This window comes from Bacillus rossius, chromosome 13, assembly GCF_032445375.1.
Source record: "Bacillus rossius redtenbacheri isolate Brsri chromosome 13, Brsri_v3, whole genome shotgun sequence".
NCBI lineage: Eukaryota > Metazoa > Arthropoda > Insecta > Phasmatodea > Bacillidae > Bacillus > Bacillus rossius.
Window position 1 is genome coordinate 6,713,285 of NC_086340.1, and position 13,676 is coordinate 6,726,960.

Here is a 13,676-nt window from a genome sequence, read left to right on the forward strand (position 1 = left end):
ACGAGTACCATTATCGTGGTAATTGTGCCCATGCAAGCTTCATGAGAAATGCTGTGTGTCCACATGATGGTTTGCGCCACAATTGCGGAACACTCTAAACGCTGGCTGAATTGTAGGTTTTGAATTGTGGAAACAGTTTTTAAGGAATGTATTGTATGTAGGTGACTGTGTTCAACAACGGAAGTCCTAATTCCTACATATTAACAACCATCGGGCGTGGTCAATTCACCATTGCCTCAATGGCTGCGATATGGCGACAGTAACTCCAACCTCGTCACAGAATGCCTTTTCCCGACTATAAATTGTACTATTGTTGAGCCCATGAAACCATAATGGTCAGGGTTAGATTTTAAAATGTGCGGATTTAAAAATTGTGATGATTTGATATGTGTTTATTCTGACCCATTGTCGGAATACAGTGTTTCAGTGAGTTTTTTATTTTTTATTTTTTTAGTAAAATACAGAATGTGATAATAAATAAAGCGTATTTGGAAAATCCGTTACATTTATGTAATCACAATGGGATTTTGTAGTTAGTATTTCCAAAATTTGTAGTATCAGGTTAAACGGCAACACGTCACATTTTGCCCATTTTCATTTTGTCGTATTCAACAGGGAAAGAGTCCGAGACTAATTGTAGTGCTACGATAAATGCCAGGTCATGTAACGGGAATAAATGAGCAGGATGTGTAAACACCTTATCTCTCGGTATACGGTGTTTGGAAGAAGTGTATTTATGAAGATGAAACGGAAGTCGGTGGACGGAAAAGTGACACAAGGAAATCTAATCCAAATGTAGCAACATAAACCCGTATTTAGTCACTTTCGTAAACAATAGGAGACATACCATACGTATTGGTGTGCCAAATTAATATTTGTGATAGTTAAACTACCCCAAAAAAATTAGTTGTCTGTAAAGTCGGTTTACGGACGATAGTTAAACGTGACAACGTCATAACAAAACATTGATGAAATGATTGCATACTTTTATGAATAAAATTGAATCATTTTTATTGAATTAAAAATATTTTGTATGGATACAAAGCAGGAGTGAAATGAAATCTACCATTTAATTAAACATTTACTTTTATTTGCACTCATTAATTCAAATATGTTTATTACTTTAACGAACAGATTATTTTAACTATAACTTTTATACATGTTTGCTATTTAACTTCTTCCAATCTGTGTTATTCTGTTAAGGATAGGACGATGATAGGAAAAGTAGGAAACGAATGGGAGTGTTTCAAGTTTAATGTGCCTTGAAAAAGTCAAATCGATGGTTGTTCGAATCGAGTGGAATAGAGATAGATGCGGCGCAAGCGTACAGTGAGCGTAACGGGACACCGCATAACGGGACAATGTGCGTTACAGGACACTTTTTCGTGCGTGCAGCCGGCGTTCATCGATTTATTAGACGTTATCACGTGAAAATTTATTTGGTAAAATAAAATAATCATAGTAAAAGTATTCATAAGTTTTAAAATACTCAATAAAACTGACATTACAAATGATTATAATACACATTCTCCTTTTATATCCACAATAGGCATAGTGCACAGCAATAAAGCGCGCGCTTTTTAACCTCAAGGGGCGTGGTCGTATCATCACAGAGGTGATTTTTTTTTAAATAATAATGTTGAATCAGCTCAATAAGGTTAAGGGTTGTTTGTAGAAAGTATTTACAGACTGATTTCAGTAGTTTAAGCAAAAAAAAATTATACAAAAATATCGTTAGTGCTATTATTTATGTGTTAAATTGTTTCAGGTTAATATTTTAAGTAATGCCATTAAAGTTTAATTTCTAACGTTAGGGGAACTATATAATATTAACGGTACAGTGAATTCAAAAAAGCTGGGCAGTGTTCTAATGAAATTCCTTGTCGAAAATCAGGTCCAAACCGAGTTTTTTATCGTAGTCGTTTCTAATTGGTTAATATTTAGGTTTGTTTCGTGCTGCTAATTGTTATCTGCTGTGGCAAGCAACATCAGGCAGCAAATTCTAGCGATGGGCGAAGAAAGTATGTGTGTTATTCGAGTCCAGAAATTTTGGTATTTGAAAAGCGACTATTTTATATTCATCAGTTTATTTATCACGCTCGACAATTTTTTTGACGTGACAACGTCTAATAAATCAATGAACGCCGGCTGCACGCACGAAAAGTGTCCCGTTACGCACATTATCCCGTTACGCTGTGTCCCGTTACGCTCATTGTACGATTGCGCCGCATCTATCTCTCTTCCACTGGATTGGAACAACCATGGTTTTTTACTTTTTCGAGACACTTTAAACTTGAAACACTCCCATTCGTTTCCTACTTTTCCTATCATCGTCCTATTCTTAACAGAATACCGAATAACACAGATTGGAAGATTTTTAAATAGCAAACATGTATAAAAGTTATAGTATAATAATCTGTTCGTTAAAGTAATAAACGTATTTGAATTAATGAGTGCAAATAAAAGTAAATTTATCAATTAAATTGTAGATTTAATTTCACCCCTTCTTTGTATCCATACAAAACAGTGATAATTATATAAAAATTATTCAATTTTATTCATAAAAGTATGCAAACATTTCATCAATGTTTTGTTATGACGTTGTCACGTTAAACTATCGTCCATAAACCGACTTTACAGACAACCAATTTTGTTGAAATATTCTATGTTAAATTTCGTGTCCGAGCTTTGTTATTATAAGTTTATTTGCAGCGTGAACAACACGAGAACACGTGACTTGACTTTGCTCGTTACCGAGGTTAAATGTTTTCACATCAATGGCGAGTACTGAAAATACCCGCTCGCTCTTTTTTTCTTCTTCTTCCAGTGGTTTCATTTTTTACACTCCACAAATGCACGGATAAATTTCCATGAGAAGCTCTTTTGAAACAGAAGCATGGTCCCGCATACATTAACTGGGATGAAATTGGTTCAAAGCTACGGACTTGACTTTGTGTTGCATTCTGCGCGGTTTTGTTCCTCGCTGGAGTCTTTGTTTCGTGTGCGACTTTAGCTGGCAACAAAGCACGCTCTGAGAGCAAAAAGAGAGGACAAATACGTAAAAAGGCTTCGTCAGCTCAAAACTGACGCCTAACTCGCGAAGTCGCCTAGCGGTTATTATTTCAGCGAGATTCGCGGTGGAAAAAAGCACATTGAAATGCAGGAGCTGTCGAATTGGAACACTGGAATAATGAGCTAACTTTGTGTCTCTTTTTTATTGCGCTATTATCGCTTCCAAACGTCGTGGCGCGGTTTTTTTTTTAAATATCGATCTTCATAAGGGTTATGAATAAAGAGTCTCTGATTATATCTGGCCATGAACAATTCTTTTAAAGAAATATGCATGTGCTCTAACCTCCCAGAAATCGCCAGCCAACAAAAAAAAAACTTAAACGTTCATCTTATTTATTACCTACTTAAAAAACTTTCCTGATAAAATGTAATTTTTAAGCTTGTAAATATCTGCGCAGATGTAAATTATTTTTTTTTAATTTGTCATATTTACTAACGTTTATACCATAGAAATTTTTAAATGGCCAAAAATTATATTTGTGCCGACCGTAACGATATTTTACTTTAAATCCACTGTTTTTTTGGTTACTATAAAACTTTTTTTTATAAAAACAATTTTATTTTACCACAATTGTTTGTGTTGCTACAAACAAAAAAAATTTCCAGTATATTTTTACTGCTAAGAAAGTTTGCTTTGTCAATTAAATAGCGCAACAACATTCTTATTCAAGAAGTTAGCTACTGTCACCCATAAAGAAAAGTTCTGATTAGGAGTGGGATTGTTGTAACTTCAAATAAATAATTATGTGCAAAGAAGAAACAGATTTACTAGCGATAATCATAAGAGTTTTTAAATATTATTTACTAGCTGAACTACCCGGCGGTTCCCGGGCCAAACACATTGTAATATAAGGAACATCACTGCCGAGCTTCATGTCTGTAGGGAACACACTTGAAAAACGGTAAGTTTTTATTTTGAAGTCCCATTGATTGCACAATCTCGGTGCATCAAGGCTACGCACCTGCTAAACCGAGACGCCAATCTTCAGCTTCATTTTGTGGGAAGGCAGGTAACCCCTAGGCAAGACGTGACGGACGCACCAGACGATAGCGCGTTACAAATTCAAGGTAACGCCATCTGTTGACGAAGTTCTAAACAAAAACTTATTTAGTTAGCCTTTAGTTCGCTAGCAGCCACGATCTTCACTAAGCGAACGTGTCTCGCTAAGGAGAAGGATGGGAAGTTGCCAGACCTTACTATACGACCGTGTGGCGGACATAGAGAAATGACACAAACTCACTGTTTATGTATCTCTGACCTACCTCCTACGATTTTCTATCATAAAGCTGAATTTACGCCTTTTTTTTCACTCAGGGATGGAATTTCATAATTATATGTAGTCCATTCACTCTCCAGCCCATAAACTATCTACATGCCAAAAAATCATGTCGATCCGTTTCTGCGTGAAATAAGAAGGGGGAGTAGGGGTGGGAAAAACCAACAAATATACTTTCGCGTTTATGTTATATTATTAGTAGGGAGGGTTTCGTGTTGTACTTATTTATTTAATTTGAGCGAAAACTAGCTTCGGGCGTGTTTTTGTTTGCCACGTGGAGGGGTGGTTTCGCAGCGTACAGTGTGTGTGGTCATGTGATCTGGTCTCCAAAAACACCCCAGAGAGCGTCTCCCCTCCCCTCTTACCCCCACCCCTCTCCTTCCTCTCCTGGGGGGGTGGGGGGTGGACGGTTACACGTGGACGGGAACTATTTAAACTTCCAGTCAGGGCGCAATCTGTTAAGTCTCACGGGCGGGCCTTATAATTACTTCCTCCCTCCAACGGTCTCGTGACAAAAAAAAAAGTTAGAGAAAAAAAAAGACCTCCTTAGCCAACGGTCTTTTCATGAGAATCTTCATTGTAGTGCTCTAGAGAAAATAATTATGGTATTCAGGTCGTCAGAGAGAACGCTAAAGAACTCGCATAACCTTTATATTATTACTGGTCGGACGAAGATTAGATTAGTGGATTCCAGGTTTTCGCATCTTGAACGACGAGGTTGAGCCATCATTTTACAAGTGGTCGATTTCACTGACGTTTCGCCACTGCATTGCAGCAAGCATCGTCAGGGTTGAGAAATAAACTGTAAGCTAGAAAGGCGGTGAGGTTCTGTATACTACACTGCAATGGGTCTTCTTCAGGTGGCCAATCACGAGAGGCCTCTTCCTATTGGCTCATGTGTCAAGCCAATCGGGTGGCGGGGGGAGGAGTAAGTTTCCTGTCATTGGCTTCTGTCTCGGCGTTAATTTTACGTTAGGATACAATGCCTCCAACAGTCATTTGCTCCAACTGTCTTTGACTCCATTAATCAATGATGTCGAAAGTATTTGACTCCAAATAGTCTTAGGCCTAGCGGTATTTGTCTACAAGTCTAGGAGGCTACGAAGATACGAGACTATAGGACTGCTTGTCTACATGAGTACTTTACTACGAAGCTACAAGTAACTATACAAGGCGATGCCTCTCGGAGAGACCTGGGTTCGAGTCCCGGCGTATTCATCGTGGTTTCTTTCTTCCTTGAGTTCCCGAGATCACTTCGGGTTAGCACTAAGAGGGCGCATTTGAGGCGAAATTGAAGCTGAGTAAAAAAAAAAAATTCAATTTTAATTCCTATTATTATTTATTTTATTGTTAATTTTTATATTTTATTATTTATTTTTTAATTTTTGACGTGACAACGTCTAATAAATCGATGAACGCCGGCTGCACGCACGAAAAAGTGTCCCGTAACGCACATTGTCCCGCTACGTTGTATCCCGTTACGCTCATTGTACGCTTGCGCCGCATCTATCTCTCTTCCACTCGATTGGAACAACCATCGATTTGACTTTTTCGAGGCACATGTAATAAACATGTTTGAATTAATGAGTGCAAATAAAAGTAAATTTATCAATTAAATTGTAGATTTCATTTCACTCCTTTGTATCCATGCAAAATAGTAATAATTCAATAAAAATGATTCAATTTTATTCATAAAAGTATGCAATCATTTCATCAATGTTTTGTTATGACATTGTCACGTTAAACCATCGTCCGTAAACCGACTTTACAGACAACCAATTTTTTTAAATATAATATTATTATAATTCATAAGAATTTTCATTATTTTTTGCATTTTTTTTGGGTGAACAATAAAAAAATTCTAGTAAAAAGTTACGAATTTAAATTTCCATGAAATAAATGAGTGTAAATGAGTATATAGGTGTATATGTATATATATGTATATATGTATATTCATATAAATATATTTGTTATTGCATATTAATTTGTTAATGTGTATATGTGTCTACTCTTTGTCTATATTGTCTTTATTTTTAAACTATTTATGAATATCCTTTTACAAAATTTCCATAAAGACATTTATAATGTAAATTTAAATTCTTGATTTTATTTTTTCCCCACTCAAATATAGTTTTGTTTTCAATACACCCTCTTACTGCTCGGGTTACTTGCTCATGCCTTTCGGTAGTTTGAAAAGGGGGAAGTGTGGGGGGGGGGATGTTACAGTGTTTAGTAGTCGTTTAATGAGATAATTCGTTCACAAGGCACGACCCAGGATAGCCAGCGTCTCGTTTGTAGGGCCGGGCCTTAAAATAACTTCGTTTACGCCGAGTCGCAGGCCATGTCGGGGCGGTTAATATTGCTGACATCTCGCTGTCCCCTCTCGGGCATAATCGATTCGAAAGAAGGGGGGGAGGGGACATCCCATCAACATTCCTGTCTCGCTTCGAGGAAAATAAAGAAAGAGGGACTTCTTCTACTGAAACAACAATTGTGAGGGGGATAGGTGGAAGTTTTGTCATCGCCAAACATATTTTGACGTGACAACGTCTAATAAATCGATGAACGCCGGCTGCACGCACGAAAAAGTGTCCCTTTACGCACATTGTTCCGTTACGCTGTGTCCCGTTACGCTCATTGTTCCGTTACGATGTCGGCGAATTCAGTTATAATAGGTTATGTTACAATTGACTAAAAAAAATTATGGTGATTCATATAATTGATGATAGATTTTTGATTACAGTTTATTTATATGAAAACGTGTTCATAATTATATTTAAACTTTATAGCTAAACGCCAGTTTTTAAAATTAATTACAAGTCATCTACACGTGAACTGTTTCGTCGACTGTTTATAAAGTGAAGTGAAAAGTTAATGTGGTTTTCATTGCTTATTACAACAACAATTTATGCAATAAAGGTTAATTATTCTTGCATTTTAAAAATCTGATTACCAGTATAATTTCAAGTATTTATTATTTTAGTATTAGAATAAAAATGATTCAATTTTATTCATAAAAGTATGCAATCATTTCATGAATGTTTTGTTATGACGTTGTCACGTTAAACTATCGTCCGTAAACCGACTTTACAGACAACCAATTGTTTACCAATATACAGGTTGTTTTCAAAATTTGTGGACATTGATTTAATAGGTGGATCTTATTTAAGAAAGTATGTCCGGAAGACGCAACAGTAGTTGGTAAAATAGTTCCTTCTGCACCTGTCTCACGGTTTAGGAGCATACGAGACGGCCGCCATCTTGGATTGTGACGTTACGAACGCCATCTTGGATGACATTGACGTTTGACTCGGACCTTCATCCCGGCCGCCATCTTGAACCCTCAAACTTACAGCTAGTTTGAATTTCACCCTTTTTTTTAAATATGATGTCACATGTGTCATTTGTTTCTATAGCTTTCCAAAATTATGATTCCACGATTTTTAAATATGACGTCGCATACACCGCACTGAAAATTCATAATTATGTTCCAAAAAATTGAAAAGAATTAAAAATTCATAAAAAAATATTTAATTACAACTTCAATATTTTTTAGTACAATTGTGAAATCAAACTTTTGGCAAGTTTTAGATAACGTAATGGCGGACACCTTCCTGACTTTTCACTTACTTTCTCTGACTGAGTACAACTTTCCTAACCTTTCCCGTGACCTCCCTGTCTTTCCCTGACCAATTCCAACTTTCCTTACTTTTTTATCTTACCAACGCCCACCTCCCTGACTTTTCACTGACTTTCTCTGACCAAGTACAACTTTCCTAACCTTTTCCACTGACTTTTCCTGACTTTCCCTGACTATTTCCAACTTTCCTTACTTTTTTATCTTACCAACGCCCACCTCCCTGACTTTTCACTGACTTTCTCTGACAAGGTACAACTTTCCTGACCTTATCCATGACCTCCCTGACTTTCCCTGACCAATTCCAACTTTCCTTTACTTTTTTTCACCTGATCAAGTGAAACTTTCCTAACCTTTTTCCACTGACTTTTCCTGACTTTCCCTGACTATTTCCAACTTTCTTTACTTTTTTTTTTTTACCTGACCAACGCCAAACCTTCTCTGGTTTTCCCTGGCTCTCCAGACCGTGTGCACACAGGAATGAGCGCACGTGCAGTGTTGGGTCGCTGCTGCTCCCCCCCCCCCCCCCTCCTTGTCCTGTGACGTGAAGAGGCGGCGGGCCGCAAGTCACTCAGTCCACACTCCCCGCGTGGTAATGAGGCCGCACCTCTTCTCGCGCACTCGGCGAGAGCGCTCTCTTGCGTGCTCGCCTCGCCCCCTCCGCCCTCCGCCCTTGGACCGCAGCTGCTCCCTGGCAGGGACACTCCGTCCGCACTTGAGCCGCCACCGGGGGTCCGCAAACTGTTGCGACGAACAACAGCAAGCTTGTTCCTGTTTAAGAAAACTGTTGTGTTTGTCTCGTCTTTTCGTTCTGTCGTGCTTTGTCTCGTTTTGACTGTTGTGCTGAAATTTTTTGGGTTCAATATTTTTGTGCTGTCATCATTTGAGGAGTTTTTTTTTCTTTCTCTTCTGTTTTTTTTTTTGAAAAACTATTGTGTTTGTTTTCGTCTTTTCGTTTTGCTGTGTTTTTGTCTCGTTTCAACTATTGTGTTGAATTTTTTGGGTTCGGTATTTTTGTTCTGTCATCATTTGTGGGGTTTTTTTTTTTTCGTCCTGTTAGTCCATTTTTCTTTGTTTTTTTCTTTGTTTGTTGACCATATTCCTGTTGTGGAGTATTGTGTTGTGTTTATATCCTGACAACAGCAACTTTGCTTAATTTGTGTTTTTGTCATTTGTGTTTTTTGTAGTTTTCTTCTACAGACATATATGTGCTTAGCAATGGCGTATGTCCAAAAGCATACATCAAGCAATCTCATGTCCAATGAAATGAAACACTGGGTATGGAAATTTTTGCTCCAAGCTGCTTCAATGCTGACACATTGTTGGTGCCCGTGTCACATACTGCGGCAACAGTATTTAAAAACCAACTGCGAAAACAGCAAGCTAGTACTTCTTCAACTGCAGCTTTTTTTGTTTTCCACCTTTCATGCCACCATGCGTGAAATAACAGGCAACTGGCTTCACGGCGGTGAAGAAGAACCCCGCCCCGCCCCCCCTTCTCCACCATAGAGAACCCTGCTCCTGACCGTTTCACGTTTGACATTAATACGTCTTTAAAATTGCTTCCATAGTGGGAGGCAATCCAAAAAATAAAAACGAATGATAACAAAATCGGGGGATACAGTTTGGTGTTGCAGCTACATGTTCATAGTTAATGCTAAGATTGACGTAAAAAATTGTCCTTTAGGTTTCTAAAAACTATTAAATAAATACGTATCTAATGTGTAAAACACTTCCCAAATAATTAACTATGGTTAAATTACGAAATTTATTTAAATAATGAGCAAAAACACGAAATAATGGAAGTAAAATAATTAGAGACCGGAAAAATTCGCGAATACATTTCGCGATAGGCTAAAATACAAATCGTTATACCTCATTGCTGCCTCTGCTATTGGTTCACAACTCACCTGGATGACTCTGGGCCAATGAGAAACACCCAACCAAAGCTTTATCGAATCACAGGCTGCTACGCTGGAACGTCTCACAAGACAGCAGCCAATGAGTGGGTGGCATTTGACCGAGTGTACGTAGAACTATGGGAGTTCATCCTACAGGTCATTGAACCCGCGAATTTTTACGGTCCCTAAAAATAATTAAGGCTAGCATCCCTTTAACGTCCGGAAACGAAACCTTGTGAAGTTAACGGGCACGATCGGTAGCGCTGACAAGCAGATTTTTGAATTTGGCGGGAGTTTCAGGGGACTGCACTCCATTGGCTGAAAGGGAGCGCGATTGCAGAACAGTTGCGTTCAAGTGCTCCGCGGGGGGAGTTTCTAAGATGGCGTCGCATCGGAGCAGGAAACCCCCCCCCCCCCCAAATTCTTTCCGCCGGTGGCGCTCCAGCGGACTGCGCGGGAAGTTCCGTCGAAGAGAGGGAAACTGATAAAGGCCCGGAGAAAATAAAGGGAGAGCCGAGATCTCTTTTTACCCAATAAAACTCCCCGCTTCGAGTTGCCCAGACATCTTTAGGCTTACAAGACACCGACTATCTCGGCACTATATATGGAGCATAGTATTTCAAAAAACCGCTATACAATAATGAAAATTCTTATAACGTGTATTAAATTCACTAAATAATTATCATTTACGTTTACGGACATCACCGCTGAAATTTTAGTTAGCAAGTTTATCATTGACGTTTTGAAAACGTAGATTTTGGTTTTAACACTTACATTTTATACTATGCATGCATTTTTTTTTTGGACATTCCCTTTTAAATATGTACATTTCACCTTATTTATTTATAATAATTATTAGGCATAGAATATGGGTAAAGAACCGGTCACCACACAGAAAGCGTAACTCATAGGTAGGGGCAGGCATTTTTCGCGAAAATATCTGAACACTTATTAGACTGCAACAAGGTATAACCCGCACCTGTTATTTCTTCCTTGTGATTGGCGGCCGTCTGCTAGAGAAGTCGTCGCTTTATTTGACCGAGCCACTCAGGACGCGTTTACTTCCGCACTGAATCACTGTGATTGGTGTTGTTGCAATCGATATGTACCTGGGAGAAACTCACCCAATCACGAAACACAGATAGTGCGAAAGTGTTTTAACTTTCATCTAGTCTCGAAATCTTTTCGCGAAATCTGCATGCCCCTACTCATAGGTCATTGCTGGTTTTCATTCCTGGTTTGTACTGTATATATGTTGTAGAGAAAACCTAAATAATAGATAAAAGAAAAAAATAAGTTATTACACAAACAATCAGTCGATGTCGAATGTTAAATGTATAGAAATAACAGATAATTCCGTGGTAGGAATAAATTAGTAGAATTCCACAGCACATGCGAACACGTTGAGCAAACAATGACGTGACAGTTTCAATGAAAAACTGTAAAAATAGCTAGTACCAAGTTCTTGGACACTACAGCGACAAGCAGAGAAACACAACGATGATACTTAAGAGGTAATCCGAACAAAACAATTCAAATACAGTAATGCACAGTAGTGCCCATTTAAAGAACGTACTTCGTGTTTCGTGGCGTTTTAATGTCGAAACGTAGCGTTTGCACTGGGAGCTTTTTTTTTTCTTTATTTCATGTCGATAATCGCATGCGTTATTTCTAGTGCTTATAAACGTCCATGCAATTTCATAGTGCTTTTTTTTTTCTTTTAAAAAGCCATGTCGAGCTTTCGTGCACGGACTTGTCGATGGGGGAGGCGTGTTTCGTGGGAAAAAAAAAAACAGTTGGCACGCGTGGGAGTGACGCAGCGGCGCGCCTGCGACGGACCGACACGCAACCCGCGCGGCACACACGCGAGCCCGGTCACCTACTTCGCGCGCCGCGGGGGGGGGCAACCGGCTTGTTTCACAACGAGCCCGTTTCCTGCGCCCGCTGTTGCCAGGTCCGGCCTTGTGAGTCGCAGTAAGGCCTTGTGGTTGTGCCCACGACACCGCTACTAAGGGCTCTGTGATGTGTTTAGTGTGATACACGTGCACCCTAACGGTATTCCTAGTGCGCGATAGGACACGGCCGGTCCCTTGCTCTTAGGGTGACCTATCCGTGAAATATGTATCTGTTGGCCAGATTCCGCGCATGCGCAGAGCTCACTTTTGAGTTGATTTCTTCCAGATTTCTTCTTTCTTTCTGCGAAGTGTTTAAAGTTTATCATGGCAATGTCCTGCATAATTATTGGAGATCTGCCCGACAAAAAAAAAAAGTATAATATTCAGAATTTCAATGAGTAGCATATATTCGTACAAACTTTTTTTTTTTTACAAAATCTAGGAAAAAAATCCATTTTTTTTTTTACAAAAACCGTGTTTCACGAAAAATTCACTGTTATGTATAGCTAGGCTTAACATGATCAGACTGCCAAAACTGTAGCAAGCTATAAATAGAGACCTGTAAAATTCGCGGATTCATTTCGTGATAGGATAGAGTCCAAATACTTTTGACATTATTTTGTTTCAGTGATTGGGCCACAGTTTATCTGAAGGACTCTGGGCCAATGAAAAATCTTTAATAGAAGAATTAGCGAATCACGATCATTCCAGTCAACAGGTGTTACGAGTCGGTAACCAATCAGCAGATGTAATTTGCACGAGTGCATAGAGGATCATGGAGTCTATCCTTTAGGGATTTGAAATCGCGAATTTTACAGGTCTCCAGCTATAAATCACTTGAGTGGTTAATTTTCCATTCATTACGGTGGAAATTGGGCATGAATCACGTCTGGCGTCTGACGCCATTAACTCGTATATAGTCACTTTCGTAACCATTGTGGGACGTACCATGCGTGTTGGTGTGCCGAATGAAACTCTCTGATAGCGAAACAATCCAGGAATACATTACGTACACTTTAATGGTAATTAAAAAGAAATAATCACAACTTAAAGAGTATTCGAGAAAATTAGAATTGCCTGTCTATTTTTTTTGCGATGGTGCTGCTATCTCTATTATTTTTGCCGTAACAAATGCATCGATGGTTGCAAAACGTCATCTTTGAATACAGTTTCTACCCTCGCGCAGGGCACCGTTTATTAATAAGGCTGCGGATCTGTTTTCTTACCGGAATTCGGTTTGGACACGTTTTGGAATACGGCCCGCGAGTTAAGTTATGGTTTTATTCCAACATGGCAGTGCTAATTCGCTATCTTACCCCGAAAGTCTTGGAATACCGCCCTACTTAAATCGGGTTCCTTTTAGTAACTGTCTCATTTTTTTTGTTGTAAATTTTGGTGCATTGCCAAAGCTCCTGTTGCGATTCCCTTCGCATGATTTGCAAATTACTGCCAGTAAAAATTTTTAAGAAGCCAGCACACATCTGACAGTATGACATGGGAGAGTGCTACTAACATTAAATGCTTTTGCGACTGCCCCCCATGTCGATCCGAAGGATGGCTCAGCCATGCATGATGACAACAGTAATATTTCAAATTTTGTTGCTATTAGGAGGTGCTTTGTACAAACTCTGTCCGAGGTTAGATGTTTACACATAACTCCTTAACACACATATCCAATTACTAGAGCCATGCAAAATTCGCGGATTCATTTCGCGATGGGCTAGCATCAAAACAACCATACCTTCGCACCGCTTCTGCGATTGGCCCCACATTTTATCCGGGGGAACTGCGAGCCGATGGGAAAAAACACTAAAACCAAGAAAGTGCCGAGTTACGGACAGCCTATAGTTGAGACGTCTCACGCGTCAGTAGCCGATGAACAGGTGTCATTTCC

At 39.0% G+C, this 13,676-nt stretch overlaps 1 protein-coding gene across 3 annotated transcripts in view; it reads left to right on the top strand.

The window, feature by feature from the left end:
* The window catches only part of LOC134538147 (otoferlin-like), a 171,314-nt gene that overhangs the window by 81,662 nt on the left and 75,976 nt on the right, over positions 1 to 13,676 (top strand). The window lies entirely within an intron of this gene.